Below are 18,666 nucleotides of genomic sequence, written 5' to 3' on the forward strand. Positions count from 1 at the left end.
ATCCAGTTATTGGCGCCCCTTTAAATAATTTCGATATCAAATTGTATTCTTAAGTACTTGGAGTTTTAAATGAATATTGCTGTTTAGTTTATCGGTGCCGCTGTAAATACTGGTTTGGGTGTCACCATATCAGATCCTTTACTGGTGCCTCTGAATTATCTTTCATTACTTGTGTTTTTGAAATAATTTTTGATAAGTGGTCTAATCTAGTTTGGGAGCATTTAAATAATGCCTTCATAATGTTTCTGATCGGCGTGTTTGTAATAGGCCTACTCTCATTTTGGGGGCGTTACACAGGACTAATTCTATTACTTTAATATTCTCTTCGCTTTGCAGACCTTCGTTCATTTCTTTTCCCCCCACAAGTACACGGTTTTTTTTTTTTCTTATAAAACGATGATCGACAAGTATGGACCTTCTAGTTCTTAGTTCTAACTACAGTGCAGCATCTTGCGAAGAACGATTAGTGTGTTAGCTTAGAGTTGGTCCTTTGCTGAAACTCGCTGCTTCTACAAACCGGAAAGATTTATAAATTGTTACTAAGCCTAAAGATTATATTTTTAATCTAAAGATTGCTAAGTATTCCGGATGGCGAGAATTAGTTCACATTGGCATAAGTTTAATTTATTCCTATAAAATAATCTTTCTGAGCGTCCTCCTACGTAGACCTCAGGTCATAACACAAGTAAAAGAAAAAGAAGTTAGATGTTCCACAACCAATGATAGTGAAACTGTGTAATGAAAACATGGGTGACGTTGAATCTTTGCGACAGATTTTTATCATGTTACATATGTTACATTGGCACTGGTAAGTTGCCGTTTTGGATCTTTAATCATTTTATACACCATGTGGTTGCCAACTGTTGGGTAATGTACCATAGTATGGTGTTCAATGAGACAAATAGATAAACAAAAAAAGACTGTCTCTGATTCACTACAAAATATGTGTTGGCAAGTTACAAATAATTACAGATATTTCACGCTACTTGCTACGAGAAGGTGACATTCTTGTACATTGAATTTTCTGCCAGTGAAGATGTTTATGATACAGAAAATCTGGGTATGTAGCCAAGAAGAGTTTTTTTTACAACCAATCTCGGAAATTAACTTTGAGAATGTTGAGCACCTACTAAAATTTCTTGACGCAAAGAATGTTACAAAACGCAAGATACCTAGCTGCAATTCCAAGAATAGAACCCATATGCATCAAACGTGAAATTTATTTTTGTATTGTGGAAAATAATTGTTTTGAAGCTTACACTAAACAGTAAAGATTTTTTTACTGGCAGTAGCAAATGATTACTCGGCATCAATTATTGTATCATTATTATTTCCTTTCTTTTATGAAGCTACACTCCTGGAAATGGAAAAAAGAACACATTGACACCGGTGTGTCAGACCCACCATACTTGCTCCGGACACTGCGAGAGGGCTGTACAAGCAATGATCACACGCACGGCACAGCGGACACACCAGGAACCGCGGTGTTGGCCGTCGAATGGTGCTAGCTGCGCAGCATTTGTGCACCGACGCCGTCAGTGTCAGCCAGTTTGCCGTGGCATACGGAGCTCCATCGCAGTCTTTAACACTGGTAGCATGCAGCGACTGCGTGGACGTGAACCGTATGTGCAGTTGACGGACTTTGAGCGAGGGCGTATAGTGGGCATGCGGGAGGCCGGGTGGACGTACCGCCGAATTGCTCAACACGTGGGGCGTGAGGTCTCCACAGTACATCGATGTTGTCGCCAGTGGTCGGCGGAAGGTGCACGTGCCCGTCGACCTGGGACCGGACCGCAGCGACGCACGGATGCACGCCAAGACCGTAGGATCCTACGCAGTGCCGTAGGGGACCGCACCGCCACTTCCCAGCAAATTAGGGACACTGTTGCTCCTGGGGTATCGGCGAGGACCATTCGCAACCGTCTCCATGAAGCTGGGCTACGGTCCCGCACACCGTTAGGCCGTCTTCCGCTCACGCCCCAACATCGTGCAGCCCGGCTCCAGTGGTGTCGCGACAGGCATGAATGGAGGGACGAATGGAGACGTGTCGTCTTCAGCGATGAGAGTCGCTTCTGCCTTGGTGCGAATGATGGTCGTATGCGTGTTTGGCGCCGTGCAGGTGAGCGCCACAATCAGGACTGCATACGACCGAGGCACACAGGGCCAACACCCGGCATCATGGTGTGGGGAGCGATCTCCTGCACTGGCCGTACACCACTGTTGATCGTCGAGGGGACACTGAATAGTGCACGGTACATCCAAACCGTCATCGAACCCATCGTTCTACCATTCCTAGACCGGCAAGGGAACTTGCTGTTCCGACAGGACAATGCACGTCCGCATGTATCCTGTGCCACCCAACGTGCTCTAGAAGGTGTAAGTCAACTACCCTGGCCAGCAAGATCTCCGGATCTGTCCCCCATTGAGCATGTTTGGGACTGGATGAAGCGTCGTCTCACGCGGTCTGCACGTCCAGCACGAACGCTGGTCCAACTGAGGCGCCAGGTGGAAATGGGATGGCAAGCCGTTCCACAGGACTACATCCAGCATCTCTATGATCGTCTCCATGGGAGAATAGCAGCCTGCATTGCTGCGAAAGGTGGATATACACTGTACTAGTGCCGACATTGTGCATGCTCTGTTGCCTGTGTCTATGTGCCTGTGGTTCTGTCAGTGTGATCATGTGATGTATCTGACCCCAGGAATGTGTCAATAAAGTTTCCCCTTCCTGGGACAATGAATTCACGGTGTTCTTATTTCAATTTCCAGGAGTGTATTTAAGAGTGTCGACAAGAACCTGCATTGGAAACCACATTTTTCGAAAATGTTAACATTACGAAATCTATTTTCTGTGTACATTAACGTATGCAAGTGACTGTTTCAAATAAAATACATATGTTATCGTAAGAGGGAGAGAAAATGGAAGGCAAGGGCTACTACAATTTCACGGTAAGTGAGACTAGAGGACAACATTCGTTGACTTCTGTTTATATCTTAACAATCATCAAAAAATATTTCTTCTGCATTCGTGTCATACTTATGACTTGTTTTGTTGGAAAATACGAAAAGAAAAAATTCTTGTGATTTTTTAAAATCTCAGTAGTGAAGAGAATAAAGGTGCTCAGGTTACCAGTGTGTGCTTGATGTACATTTATGGTACTGCAAAGAAATTTGTTAAGTTTTCTGCTGAGTTGGAGCCCAGTAGTTTATCACTTTCTGGATGAGAGGTGGGATCATTCGCTAGCTGACGGATCCGAAGGACCGGTTCACCAAGATGAACGGAAGGAGCGAGGAACTAATTCTAAGGAACGACCTTTCACAGTTCAGTTCGGTCGCGGCTTTCTACTTATAGTTCCCGGGAACGGGAAACGGTCGGTCTCGTTCCCACAACGGCACTTCGGCCGGTCTCGTTTCAGCCTCGGTCCCGTTCCCGTGTGTCTCGGTCTCGGTCTCCCTCGGCCGGACTCGTTCTTCTTCGAGTGGTAACTCGTCGCAGTTCCTAGTTAGTTCCGTATCGAGATGTTCGTTTCGTTCGCTTCGCACGCCCATTATAGACCTTTTTCAAACCTTTTTTGAACTCTGTACTTCTGGTTCTTTTCGTATTATATTCAGCGTCCACAATCGGTAATTAACACGTATTTTATAATTACGTAAATGACATAAAAATCACGTGGTGTGTAATATACACATCTTTTCAGGTAACAAAAGGGTATATTAGCTTACTTAACTATTTCGATAAACAGCAGAAGACATACTTTTTTGTTACTAAACATGCAAAGGAAGCCAGCACGGTACACACGAGTGGCCATTTTCCGTCTTTTTTTCGATCCAAGGTAAAACAGCATGTTCATTGTTATGGAAGGCAGACCGTCGTACATCCGAATGAAGCCCGCGCTCCAAAATGGAGTGTGTGGTGTCACATTTTGTAAAGAGAATACGGTAACTTCTACAATATTATTTCAGTGGTACAGGGTGACGCACGAAAAGTCGTGCCCGAATACGAGACTGCTCATTGTCACCCACCAATCGTCATCTGTTGTTTCGAAGTTGTTGTTTGCATTAGCTTATTTGTTATTTCTTTACTGCCTAATTATTAGATGTTTATCCATTCTCCTCATAGTGGTCAACAAATCGTGCGTAACTGGCGAGCAGTCTGTACTCGGGACCGGTTTTTCGTGCGCTACCTTATATTATTTCACTGCCATCAGCAACATAACGCTACAGTTGGCTAAGCGAGAGGTTTTGCAGAATCACGAAAATTACTACTACAAGTGTGTGAGAATTCTGTAATGAATAAAAACTCTGTACTCCAGAGGGGAGGCAAGTGCGCCCTCTTGGCGCCTTTCATCTTCAGTCACCTATGCTAGTAATTTTCAGTTTTTCATAAGAACCGTATACCATGCACATATGAACAGTGAACGAGTAAAAATGAACGGTTCCCAAAAACGACCGATCACCAGTGAAATAGTTCCCAGGGGTGAAAGAGTTTGCCCGCCTCTATTCCGGATGCCCGCATCCTTTACCGTTTCAGCTGCATTTTTGGAATTTAATGGCATGCTACTTTGACTATACCGTTTTCTTGGGGGCAGGGGGTGGGGGTTTCTTGGTTTTTATTGTTTTTTTGTCCACATATTTATTCATACATTCATACAGCCACCCACGCAGTAGTCCTGGCTATCTGGTAGTGGCCAATCGGTTAATGTGTTCAAGTTGCCGGATGAGGATGTTCAGTGACTCTTGTGTCGTGTTGTAGAAGACCCTGCTGTTTGCTGGAACCTGTCTCGTAGTAGTTGGACCTGCGCCAACTCGTAGAGCTGGACCGTTGGAATGCGTGGAAGAAGGTGCAGTGCCCTCTTTGGAGCGCAGTTCTGCACACCCTGTAGTTTCTTCAGATACGTTGAGGCGGCGTTATCCCACATTACTGTGGCGTATTCCAGGACTGGTCGCTCCAGTGTGACATAGAGGATGACGCCTAGGTGCGGTGGAACTGCGGACATCAGATTGCGCACAGGGTATAGCGCCGAGAGCCTCTTTGTTGCTTCACTGGGATTTCTCCAGTGCAGTGGCACCTATTTAAGAGCCCGTCCAAAGCCATGTGGCTGTTGGGAACGAGGGCGCCAGGGTGCCATTTATCACGATCCGTTGGTATCCGGGTGGAACAGGCCGTCTGCAATTAGGGATAGACTTTGTATTGCTGGCGTTACAGGACAGACGCCACTATGTCGACAGAACGGTGAAGTCGTCACCTGATCGCTGGAGACGCGCTGTAGCGTGGCAGGGCTTCTGCTGCGTGAGAACAGGGACGAATCGTCGGTATACAGGACTGAGACGACAAAAGTCATGGAATAGCGATATGCACATGTAGAGATGGCTGTAGTGTCGCGTACAAACAGTATAAAAGGGCAGTACATTGACGGAACTATCATTTGTACTCAGGTCATTCGTGTGAAAAGGTTTCCTACGTCATTGTGGCCACACAGTACGTATTAACAGACCTTTCACGCGGAGTGATAGTTGGAGCTGGATGCCTGTGCCATTCCATTTCGGAAGTTGTTAGAGAACTCATTTTTCCGATATCTACAGTGTCAAGAGCGTGCCGAGAACACCAAATTTCGGACATTACCTTTCGCAAGAGCCTTCACTTACCGACCGAGAACAGCGGCGTTTGCGTAGAGTTGTCAGTGCTGATAGACAACCAACATTGCGTGAAATAAGTGCAGAAACCATTGTTGGACGTACGACGAATTTATCAGTTCAGACAACGCGGTGAAATTTGGGCAATGGCAGCAGACGACCTACGTGAATCTCGACGCCTGGCAGCGAATGGTGGTCTCCTGTGTCCGCGCTATCGTCGTCGGATGCTGGTCCCATAGTACTGGAACGCTTTTGTTTTTCTCGGCTCAGTGCCGTTTTCCACACCTGCCGCAGGTGTAGGGCACTATCTGTTAGTTAGATTGTCTTGAACTTTAATTTTAATGGCCTCTTGAATCACGCAATACCAGAAGGAGGAAGAAGGAAGTCTAAGTATTTGGTTTTTTAGTATTATTGTAAGTAGGCTGTTTAGGTTTTTTTATTGGAGTTTTAAAATTTGTAAGACTGGATGTCATGAACTGCTATGTATATTATGACTTTTGAACACTATTAAGGTAAATACATTGTTTGTTCTCTATTAAAATCTTTCATTTGCTAACTATGCCTATCAGTAGTTAGTGCCTTCCATAGTTTGAATCTTTTATTTAGCTGGCAGTAGTGGCGCTCGCTGTATTGCAGTAGTTCGAGTAACGAAGATTTTTGTGAGGTAAGTGATTTGTGAAAGGTATAGGTCAATGTTGGTCAGGGCCATTCTTTTGTAGGGATTATTGAAAGTCAGATTGCGTTGCGCTAAAAATATTGTGTGTCAGTTTAAGCACGGTCATGTATAATTTTTCTAAGGGGACGTTTCATTATATAGTAAGGCCGGTTTTTATACTGTATTCGGACGCGGCTGATTTAGTGGTCTGGCGTAGTTCAGTGTTGCGTCAGTCTTCATGGTACCTCTCCTCTACCTTGAGTACAGTTTCCCCAATGTGTGGTTTGTAGACCCCCCGGTTTGCAAAAGTCTAGCTCACCCTTACCTTACAGTGTCAAGGAATTAGGGGGTGGGCGAAGTACACATTTAAAGTGGTGTCACTGCAATATTCTACTGACACCCCTGGAGGTTTTGTCGACAAACAAGAATCACTTTAGTGATTTTGGAAACTGTACGCCCGGTACAGGGGAGGTGCCGTGAGCATCGACGCCACAATGAATTACGACAGACCTCCAAATCAGACGTATGGTATAAAAACTGCCCATTCTATAAAGTACAACAGAATCAAGATACTTACAGTAGTCGATCTTCCTCCTCCTCCTCGGACTGTGTGATTAAATAGACAGTCTAGTTAACATAGCTAGAGGCCTGCAACTAAGCCAGGAGTTGAACCGGCCACTGAGCCGAGAAAAAGAAAAGTGTTCCCGCACAGCAAGGTCTGCATCCGAAGATGATAGCGAGGACACTGGAGACCGCAGACCGCAGCCGGGCGTCGCCACCCCATCACCGACCACTACTGTGGCTGCACGGATAGCGTCAGGAACGGAGTGATGGAGGGGGTAACGCCCAACGTATCTAGTAGGACGACCGAAGAAGAGCAGCAGTCGTGAAGAAACAACTAAACATGACAGCGAATCTATTTGCCGAAACATCGTGGAAAACTTACTACGTGAGCTGGCGGACACCCAACAGTTCAACATGTTACAAACATGCCGGGAAAAAAAGTCAGACAGCATGTTTTCATTTTTATCCAGTGTGAAATAGACTACACTATTTCTATCACGCTACATTTTAATGTCCTGTTGACATTATAGCCATTATACATTTGCGGTAGCATAATGAGATAACATTAGTCATTCGGGAAACGGTATATCCTCTGGCACTGATTATGCGAAGCCTGCCTTATTACCAGCAGGGGAATACGAAAAGCGCTCCTGATTACATTTCAGTTCACTTCATTATTCCCTTCCTTTAGTGATAAACTTTTTCTTTTTTCTATTGAGACTGTGAAGTAGTTCACCTCAAACAATTTCGTCTGCTACGAGTTACATACATGTATGTTCACCATAACAACACAAATTTATCATACAATAACGCAAATCTATATAAGCTACCTGAGAATTTTTACAAAATATGTTTAAGGTTTAGCACAAAAGATATGTCAACGATAAAATTTCACCTTGTCTCAGTACTTACCATTAAAACGAACACAATATTTCAACGTTCAAAAGACTTTTTTCGTCATATAAACGTAATTAGAAAGCCAAGGACTTTAAGAACATCAAAGTTAAATCTTGCAACATCGAGATAAGATATTTTTAACGATATATTGGACGGTCCTCCTCCCTTACGCGGTGGGATGCATCGACAATAAAGACTGATCCACCGCAGATATTACCACAACTGAGGGTTATCTGTGGTGACGTCAGACTAATATATGGGTTCTAAAAATGCGCAGCAGTCGTTTCAGTAGTTACAAGGGCGACAGTATGGGTGATAGCAAGAAGAAACTATAGCCATTATATTTCCCGAGGACATGCAGCTCTGCTGATGATACCATCCTCTTGGGTAAAACATTCTGGAGATAAAACAGTTCCCATCCATCTATCTGGCCTGGGAGTACTCTTGAGGATGTTCTCAGAAGGGAAAATAAATGTGACGTACTACTGGTCGAAATATGGAATGGTTCAAATGGCTCTAAGCACTATGCGACTTAACATCTGAGGTCATCAGTCCCCCAGAACTTAGTACTTAAACCTAACTAACCTAAGTACATCACACACATCCATGCCAGAGGCAGGACTCGAACCTGCGACCATAGCAGCAGCGCAATTCCGGACTGAAGCGCCTAGAATCGCTCGGCCACAGCGGCCGGCGAAATATGGAATGTTAGATCTCTTAATGGGTGAATAGGCAAGAAAACTGAAAAAGAGAAGTGCATAAGCTGAAATTAGATATAGTGAGAATAAATGAAGTGTGATGGCAAAAGGAACAGGACTTATGATTGAGTGACTACATGTTTATCGACACAAACACAAATAAGGGTGAAGCAGAAGTAGGCCCAATAACTAAAAGTGAAGTAGGAACGCGATTAAGTTACGATGAACAGTATTAAGTCCGCATATCAGAGCCAAAATAGACACAAAGTTAATACCAACCACAACAGTTCAATATCATTAGATTAATAGCTCGGCAGTTGATGAAGAAACTGAAAGAATATGTAATGAGGTAAGACAAATTATTTATATCGCTAAGAAAGATACATAATTAAGGAAGCGACTAGTGAAATGCCTGATATGGAGCGTGGTCTTGTATGGAAGAGATACGTAGACATTGAGAAAAAAGGGCGAAACGAGAACTGAAGTCTGTAAAATGTGGATACGGCGCAGAATGCTGGGCTCAGAAAATGAGGATTGAGGAGGCACAGAGAGGAGTTGGAGAAGATAGGAGATGTTGCTGACAGTTAAGAATAGGAAACAAGAATGGATAGGACATAGTTTGAGACGAGTTTGGCTTCTAGTAGAGTCAATTGAAGTTTTTATTATGGGGAAGAGAGACAAGGACAGAATATACCAGGTGCTGGATGACGTCAGTAGGCCACAAGAAGGATACCAAAGAATGAAGAGGAAAGCAGAGGACAGAGGAGCATGGAGGTCTATACAGTCTAAACCTGCCGCAAGCCTAAAAACGAAATGATGAAGGGAGACGAACATTGAATGACGATGGGAGACCGAAATTCTGTAGTATGAAAAAAAGGAAAAATAAAAAGAATGCTTGGACAGGTGTAGAAGACTGAAAGGGGACGCCATCTTGTACAGTTGCACAGTGTACCATCTAATCGTTGCTAATACTAGTGTTAAAGAAAGTTTGTATACAAGGGAGAGACCTGTAAACACCGGAAAACTACAGATGGATTACGTAATTGCAAGACAGTAATTTCGAAAGTTTGTTTTAAGCTGCAGACCATTTCTAAGGGCAGATATGGGTTATGACCACAATTTATTGGCTATGAACTGCAGATTAAAATTGAAGAAGTTTCAGAGAGGTGGGATATTAAGCAGATGGAACCTAGATAAATTTTAAAAAGAACTAGATTTATGAGAGTTTCCAGTGGAACATTAGGCGATTATTGACTGAAACGAGGGAAAGGAATACAACAGAATACGAATGAGCAGCCCTGAGACATGAAATAGCAAAGGTAACAGAGGGTCAAAAAAGCAAAAAAGACAAGACCTGGATAATCATGAGATGCTGAATTTAATGGACAAAGGGCGAAAATACAAAAATGCAGCGAATGCAATAGGCGTAAGGGAATACGGACCTAAAAATAAGACTAACGGAAAAACAAAATGGCAATGCAGAATGCTGAGAGGCGAAGTACATACCTATAGGAGCATGTATGACTGGGGGGAGGGGGGAGGGGGGAGAGAAGAGAGATGTTGCCTGCGGGATAATTAAAAGTGACCTGTTGAGGGAAGAGGAGCACCTTCAGGAATACCAAGATCTCAGATGGAAAGTTAATACCGGGCGAACAAGGGAAGCTTCAAAATTGGAAGAAATATATAAAAGCGTTATACAAAGGCGACGTACTTGAAGACAATATTATTGAGGGAAAAGAGTAAATAGATGAAAAGTGTGTTCAAGTGTGTGTGAATTCCCAAGGGACCGAACTGCTGAGGTCATCGGTCCCTAGACTTATACACTACTTAAACTAGCTCATGGCACGAACAAAATACGCACCCATGCCCGAGGGAGGACTCAAACCTCCGGCGGGAGGGGACGAGCAATCCGTGACATGGCGCCTCAAACCACGCGGCCACTCAGCGCGTCTAAATAGATGACTAGGGGTTGGTACATGCGATACTGCGACAAGAACTTGACAGAACATCGAAAACTCTTAGTAATAAGAAAGCTCCAGGAGCAGACAACATTCCTTTAGAGATACTGAAATCCTCTGGAAGCCCAGCAATTAGAACACTATTCCACCTGGTATGAAAGATACAGGAAACTATCGAAATACCGTTAGACTTTAAGAAGTGTATGTTCTTCTTCTGCTGCTGCCGACTAGAGTTTCCCATGTCTGTCTGCCTCATTTCGTGGATATGCTGCACCCACTGCTGACCTGTCTCTTTGGTGATCGTCTGGGTAGTCATGTCCCTTGCGGTTATATATGTTTACAAATTTTAGCTAGTCTTGTGGGGTCCACCCTATCCTATTGACCCTTCCAATATCCTTTCCTTGCCTTCATCCATCTATTTATATCTTGTACACCACACTGTTCTCTTATCGATACGTTTGTTGTTTCGTCCCACATGATTAATCCTAGGATCCTCTGTACCTTCATTTCCACTGTCGTTAACTTTTGTTTTATCGTTTCCGTTTCTGTTGCATAACAGGACGCACCATTATTTTATGCGTTTTTATTTCATCTCAGTTATTATAAATTTCTTTCGCCATACAGTATTTTTCAGGCGTCCGGCTACCGTTACAGACTTTTTACTGTGATTTTTCACTTCCATGGTTAAATCTTTATAGCTGGTAACGACGATCCCTAGATAAATAAAGCTCATCACCTGCTCAATTGACACACCATCTACTTGTAATTCACGTCTAAGAAATGTTTTTGATCCAGAATGAGTTTTTCAGTCTGCAGTGGAGTGTGCGCTGACATGAAACTTCCTGGAAGATTAAAACTGTGTGCCGGACCGAGACTCGAACTCGGGACCTTTGCCTTCCACGGGCAAGTCCTCTACGATCTGAGCTACCCAAGCACGACCCACGACCACTCCTCAGGGCTTCAATTCTGCCAGTACCTCGTCTCCTACCCTGGGTAGCTCAGATGGTAGAGCACTTGCCCGCGGAAGGCGAAGGTCCCGGGTTTGGGTCTCGGTCCGGCACATAGTTTTAATCTGCCATGAAGCTTCATAACAGGGCACACTCCGTTGCAGAGTGAAAATCTCATTCGGGAAACATCCCCCAGGCTGTGGATAAGCCATGTCTCCGCAATATCCTTTCTTCCAGGAGTGCTAGATCTGCAAGGTTCGCAGAAGAGCTTCTGTCTAGTTTGGAGAAGAGCTACTGGCAGAATTGAAGTTGTGAGGAAGCGTCATGGATCGTGTTTGGGTAGCTCAGCGTGATCGATCAAAGAGCTAGCTGGTCTCTGCAGTACAATAACTGAGTGAAGAGATCAAAAACGAACTTCAACGGATGTAATGTGACGTCCGCTACGTTCAATTACAACGAACGGTAGCAAAAAAAACGATATTACCATATTCTTAGTTTCTTGCATGAGACTTCCATGTTACATTGCTTAGCAGCTTTATTAATTTCTGAAGTAACTTTTGCAAACTATCCTCATTATTTATCAGTACAACATTATCAGAAGATCATACTACGATTACTACTTTATTTCCTATTTCAGACCCTTGTTTCTTTCTTACGGCATTAGTGGTGTAGTCCATTATTAAGTAACACAGAAGTGGACTTACCGAGTCTCCTTGTCTAATTCCTTTATCTATTACAGTTTCATCTGTGAATCCATCTATGCTTTAATTCTCGTTTTGGTAAGCATATATACACATCAAAAAAAGTTTTGCATCTCCTCAGTTCCGAGGGTTCCGGAAACTGTATAGAAAATTGGAACAGAGATCAACATAAACATCATTTCCTTCCTTTTTAATCCTCGTGAGAATCACACATTGCATGTTGTACCACCATACAGCGAGACCTTCAGAGGTGGTGTTGTCATGACGTACTATCCAAAAATTCATCAAGGCAGATTGTCCCACTCGTAAACGCCGATTCGGCTTAGATCTCTCAGAGTGGTTGGTGGGTCACGTCGTCCATAAACAGCCCTCTTCAATCTATGCCAGGCATGTTCGATAGATTTCATGTCTGGACAACACGCTGGGCACTCAAGTCGAGTGATGTTGTTATCTTGAAGAGAGTTATTCAGAAGACATGCACAATGGGGGCACGAATTTTCGTCCATGAAGACGAATGCCTCGCCAATATGCTGCCGATACGGTTGCACAGTCGGACGGAGAATGGCATTCATGTATCGAACAGCCATTGCGGCGCCTTCCATGACCACCAGCGGCCTACGTCGGCCCCACGTAATGCCACCCCAAAACAGCAGGGAACCTCTACAGGAAACAGCCTGAACGGGTTGCCTCCAAACACATTTCCCACGATTATCTGGTTGAAGGCATACGCGACACTCATCGATGCCAATCCTGAGCGGTCTATTCGGCATGTTTTTGCGCCCATCTGTACCGCGCTGCATACTGTGGTTGCAAAGATGGAGCCGGCCGGGGTGGCCGAGCGGTTCTAGGCGCTACAGTCTAGAAGCGCGAGACCGCTACGGTCGCAGGTTCGAGTCCTGTCTCGGGAATGAATGTTTGTGATGTCGTTAGGTTCAAGTAGTTCTGTTCTAGGGGACTGATGACCGCAGAAGTTAAGTCCCATAGTGCTCACAAGGGAACCTCCCCATCGCACCCCCTCAGATTTAGTTATAAGTTGGCACAGTGGATAGGCCTTGAAAAACTGAACACAGATCAATCGAGAAAACAGGAAGAAGTTGTGTGGAACTATGAAAAAATAAGCAAAATATACAAACTGAGTAGTCCATGTGCATCATAAGCAACATCAAGTATAAGGTCAGTTTCGGAGCACTGTGGTCCCGTGGTTAGCGTGAGCAGCTGCGGCACGAAGGATCCTTGGTTCAAATCTCCCATCGCGTGAAAATTTTAATTTTTTTATTTTCAGTTTATGTGACAAACTCTTATGTTTTCATCACTTTTTTGGGAGTGATTATCACATCCACAAGAAAACCTAAATCGGGCAAAGTAGAAGAGTCTTTTTACCCATTCGCCAAGTGTACAAGTTAGGTGGGTGGTCAACATATTCCTGTCATGTGACGCACATGCCGTCACCTGTGTCGTATAGAATATATCAGAAGTGTTTTCCTGTGGAGGAATCGGTTGACCTATGACCTTGCGATCAAATGTTTTCGGTTGCCATTGGAGAGGCACGTCCTTTCGTCTACTAATGGCACGGCTTTGCGGTGCGGTCGCAAAATACAGACACTAAACTTATTACAGTGAACAGAGACGTCAATGCTCGAACTGCCAGATCATAACTTTGCGAAAATAAAGAATGTAAACTTTTCAGTGGAGGTGGGATTTGAACCAAGGACTTCTCGTTCCGCAGCTGCTCACACTAACCACGGGACCACGGCTCTTTTGTGCTAATATCAGCCCTCGTGTTGCATATCTTGGGCATGGACTACTCAGTTTGTATATTTTGCTTATTTTTTCATAGTTCCACACTTCTTCCTGTTTTCTCGATTGACCTGTGTTCAGTTTTTCAAGGCCTATCCACTGTGCCAACTTATAACTAAATCTGAGGGGGGTGCGATGGGGAGGTTCCCTTGTCAGAGCCATTTGAACCATTTTTTTGGAAAGATGGACCTCGCCACGGAGTCGGGAGTGAAGTTGCACATCATGCAGCCTATTGTGCACAGTTTGAGTCGTAACAAGACATCCTGAGACTGCACGAAAAGCATTATTCAATATGATGGCGTTGCTGTCAGGGTTCCTTCGAGCCATAATACGTAGTTAGCGATCATCCACTGCACTAGCAGCCCTTGGACGGCCTGAGTGAAGCATGTCATCGACAGTTCCTGTCTCTCTGTATCTCCTCCCTTTCCGAACAACATCGGTTTGGTTCACTCCGAGACGCCTGGACACTTCCGTGGTTGAGAGCCCTTCCTGGCACAATGTCGACGCGTTTCAACCGCGGTATTGACCATCTAGGCATGGTTGAACTACAGACAACTCGAGCCGTGTACCTCCTTTCTGGTGGTATGACTGGAACTAATCGGCTGTCGGACCCCCTCCGCCTAATAGACACTGCTCATGCATGGTTGTTTACATCTTTGGATGAGTTTAGCGAGATCTCTGAACAGTCAAAGGGACTGTGTCTGTGATACAGTAGCAACAGTCAACGTCTATCTTCAGGTCTTCTGGGAACCGGGGTGATGCAAAACTTTTTTTGATATGTGTATATATTGAGGTGACAAAAGTCATGGGATACTCATAGAGATGGCGGTAGTATCGCGTACACAAGGTATAAAACGGCATTGCATTGGCTGAACAGTCATTTTTTACTCAGATGATTCATGTGAAAAGGTTTCCGATATATTTATGTGCTCACGAAGGGAATTAACAGACTTTGAACTCGGAGCGGTAGCTAGAGGTAGACGCATGAGATATTCCGTTTCGGAATTCTTTAAGGTACTCCGAGGTCTACAGCGTGAAGAGTGTGCCGAGAATACCAAATTTCAGGCAGTACCTATCACCAAGCCGGCCGAAGTGGCCGAGCGGCTCTAGGCGCTACAGTCTGGAACCGCGCGACCGCTACGGTCGCAGGTTCGAATCCTGCCTCAGGCATGGATATATGTGATGTCCTGAGGTTAGTTAGATTTAAGTGGTTCTAAGTTATAAGGGACTGACGACCTCAGAAGTCAAGTCCCATAGTGCTCAGAGCCATTTGAACCATTTTGAACCTATCACCACGGGCAACACAGTGCCCTTCACTTAACTACCGAGAGCAGCGACGTTTGTGTATAATTGTCAGTAGCAACGGACAAGCAGCACTGGGTGAAATAACCGCAGAAATCGATGTTGGACGTACGACGAACATATCCGTTAGGACAGAGTGGGGAAATTTGGCGTTAATAGGCCGTGACACCCGGCGGCCGTCGCGACTGTCTTTACTAACAGCTCGTCATGTCTTGCAGCGTCTCCCCTGGGCTCGTGACCATATCGGTTGGAATCTAGGCGACTGGAAAAGCGTGGCCTGGGCAGATGACTCCCGACTGCAGTTTGTAAGCGCTGATTCGAGTGTGTCGCAGATCCCACTAATGCGTGGACCCGAGTTCTTCCAGAGGCACAGTGCAAGCCGATGATAGTTCCATAATGGTGTGGGCTGTATATGTGTCGAATGGACTGCGTAATCCGGTCCAACTGAACCAATCATTGATTGGAATTGGTTATATGTTTGGCTACTTGGAGACCATTTGCAGCCATTCATGGACTCCTTGTTCCCAAACATCGATGACAATGCTCCATGTCACTGGGCCCAAGTTATTCGTGATCGGTTTGAAGAACGTTCTGGACAATTCGAGCGAATGATTTGGCCACCCAAATCACCCGACTTGAATCCCATCGGACGTTTATGGGACATGGAAAGGTCAGTTCGTGCACAAAAATCCTGCGCCGGCCACACTTTTGGGCTATGGACGGCAGTACAGGCAGAATGGCTCAGTATTTCTCCAGGGGGCTTACAAAGACTCGTTGAGTCCATGCCACGCCGAGGTGCTGCACTTCGCCGGAAGAGGAGGTCCGTCACGATAGTAGGAGGTATCCCACGATTCTTGTCACCTCGGTTTACATCTTCTAAGATTTTCATTACGCTCGTTGGCCCTCAATTATGGTCTGAATTATGTAATTATACCTTTTTTTCTAATCTATCAAAAGCTTTTGACAAGTCAACGAAAAACAGGTAGGCTGCGTTATTAAACTAAGTGGATCTCTCCACAAACTTATAGCGAAAATTAAATCTATTGTTCTCCTGTTTCTGCTGAATCCATGCTGTTCTTCTGCTATTTCTATACCATTCTGCATTCTGTGGAGGTGGTATCAAGAAGGGTAATTCCCCAGTAAGTAGCTGTAAGTATCTAATACTTGCTTATCTGTTTGTATGCACTGGAATTGTAGCACTTTCTTTCAGTTCTCTTGGTATCCTGCATTCCTTGATGATAATGTTAAAGTGTGAGGCTGATGATATAATACTTGCCCCGCTATGTTATTAATTCATTATATATGCCATCTGGCCCTAGATGTGTCCTATTTTTAAGTCTTTTTACTGTAGTGCATATTTGCTCCAATGAAGAATGTAATAATTCTAATTTCAGAGAAGATCGTTGTGGACAAATTGAACGTTACTGAAACATAACTTTAATACGACGGCGGAAAAAAATCGTAACACAAAAAAAGTAATAAATGTTGAGTGATGAAATTTCAGAAAGACATTTTTATAGGTAGCATATATAAGTGATTAACATTGCAAGATCACAGGTTAATGTAAGTGCTCGGTAAGTCATTGCTAAAGTGAAATTCTGGTACATTAATAAACTGTGTAACCTCCGGAATGTTGAATGCAAGCATGCAAATGTGGCTGCATTATGTTGTCCAAGAGCCGGATGTCAGTTTGAGGGATAGAGTCCATATCTGTTGAATTTGGTCAGTCATTGCAAGGACGGTTAACGCTGTTTGTGGATGATGCTGGAGTTGACCTGTGAAGTCCCATATGTGTGCTAATGGAGATAGATCTGGTGATCGATCAGGCCAAGGCAACATGTCGACATTCTGTGGAGCATGTTGTTTACAATAACGGTATGTGGGCGAGCGTTATCCTATTGGAAAATTCCCCCTGGAAAGCTGTTCTTCAATGGCACCACAACAGTTCGAATCACCAGACTGACGCACAGATTCGCAGTCAGGGTGCGTAGGATAACCGCGAGGGTTCTCCTGCTGTCAGACGAAATCGCATCCCAGAACATAACCCTAGGTGTAGGTTCAGTGTATCTGATTCGCAAACACGTTGGCTGCAGGCTCGCAACTGGCTTCCTTCTAACCAACAAACAGCCACTACTGGCACCGAGACAGAACCAGCTTTCATCAGAAAACACAACAGACTTCCAACCTGGCCTCTAATGAGCTCTCGCTTCACACCACTGCAATCGCAAATGGCGGTGATTTGGGGTCACTGGAACGCACGGTACAGGGCGTCTGGCTCGGAGCTGTCCTTGAAGAAATTGATATGAGACAGTGTGATGCCAACTGCTGCTGAAATAGCTACTGCTGATGAAGTACGATGCGCCAGAGCCATACACCGAACACGATGGTCTTCCGTCTCGGTAATTTTCTTGCGACCGTACATTCCCGAGACCATCGGTGCCAGTGATCACGTACAGTGGCTACATTCCTGCTAAATCTTTCTGCAGTCTTGCAGAAGGAACATACAGCTTTTCGTAGCCCTATTACACGATCTCGCTCAAACTAAGGTGTTGATAATGACATCTTTAACGACTCAAAGGGATTCTTGTCTATCAACTCACCAACTCCAGTCTCAAAAGTTAGCATACGCTCACGACCGTTACAGCATGTATTTAAAGAAATCCTTATTTGCATGCTCATAGTGTAGCTACTTGCGCCAATCTTATGTGATGGAGTGAAACTTGGATAGACGTCATCTTTCAGATGTAGAAACACGCCTACCAACTTCGGTTATGTCTCACAACTCCTTCTTGGTGTTGCGATTTTTTTTCCATCAATGTATGTCATTGTTGCAAATTACCGAAACGAATTATTTACAGCAGACTGGAAAAAAAACCTAGCAGAAACCACCCTTTGAGCAGAGCAGTTGCAGTTCCAGAGGAAAGTAGAGATACCGGTGGCAATAATGAATTACGACTTATATTAAATAATAGTTTGAAGAGAAGAAAGACAAACCTACTTTATAGCTTTTGTGGATTTGCAGAAAGCGTTTGCCAATGTTGTCGGCAATCCACTCTTAGAAATTTTTTAGATAGCAGGGATAAAATACAAGGAGTGATACATTATTAGCAACTTGCGAGGCTGTTCACAATGTTACTCAGTCTGTTCATTGAGGAAGGTGTGAAGAAAACCAAGAGAAATTAAGCTAGGGCTTTAAAGCTTAGGAATAAGCTATTTAAACTTAGAGGTTTGCCAATGATATGAGTTTTGCTGTGAAACTGGTGTGCGAATTGTTGGAGTGGATGAGGGGCTTTCTGCTGGAGATGGGTGGCGGTTCAGGAGGAGTCGCAGCTTATTTGTTGTAATATTCTTTACTACCAATTGAAAACGTAACGTAGAGCATTGTTCTGCAGCAGGCAGAAGTCAGGTCTTAGGCGGTCTCATCATTGTCCCTACGTTCCAAATGTGTTGACAACCTTGCAAACTGCATTCTCGGAGTTCACCAACGCTATCAATAGGGCTATCATACTCCAA

The sequence above is a fragment of the Schistocerca piceifrons genome, chromosome 1 (genome assembly GCF_021461385.2).
Source record: "Schistocerca piceifrons isolate TAMUIC-IGC-003096 chromosome 1, iqSchPice1.1, whole genome shotgun sequence".
NCBI lineage: Eukaryota > Metazoa > Arthropoda > Insecta > Orthoptera > Acrididae > Schistocerca > Schistocerca piceifrons.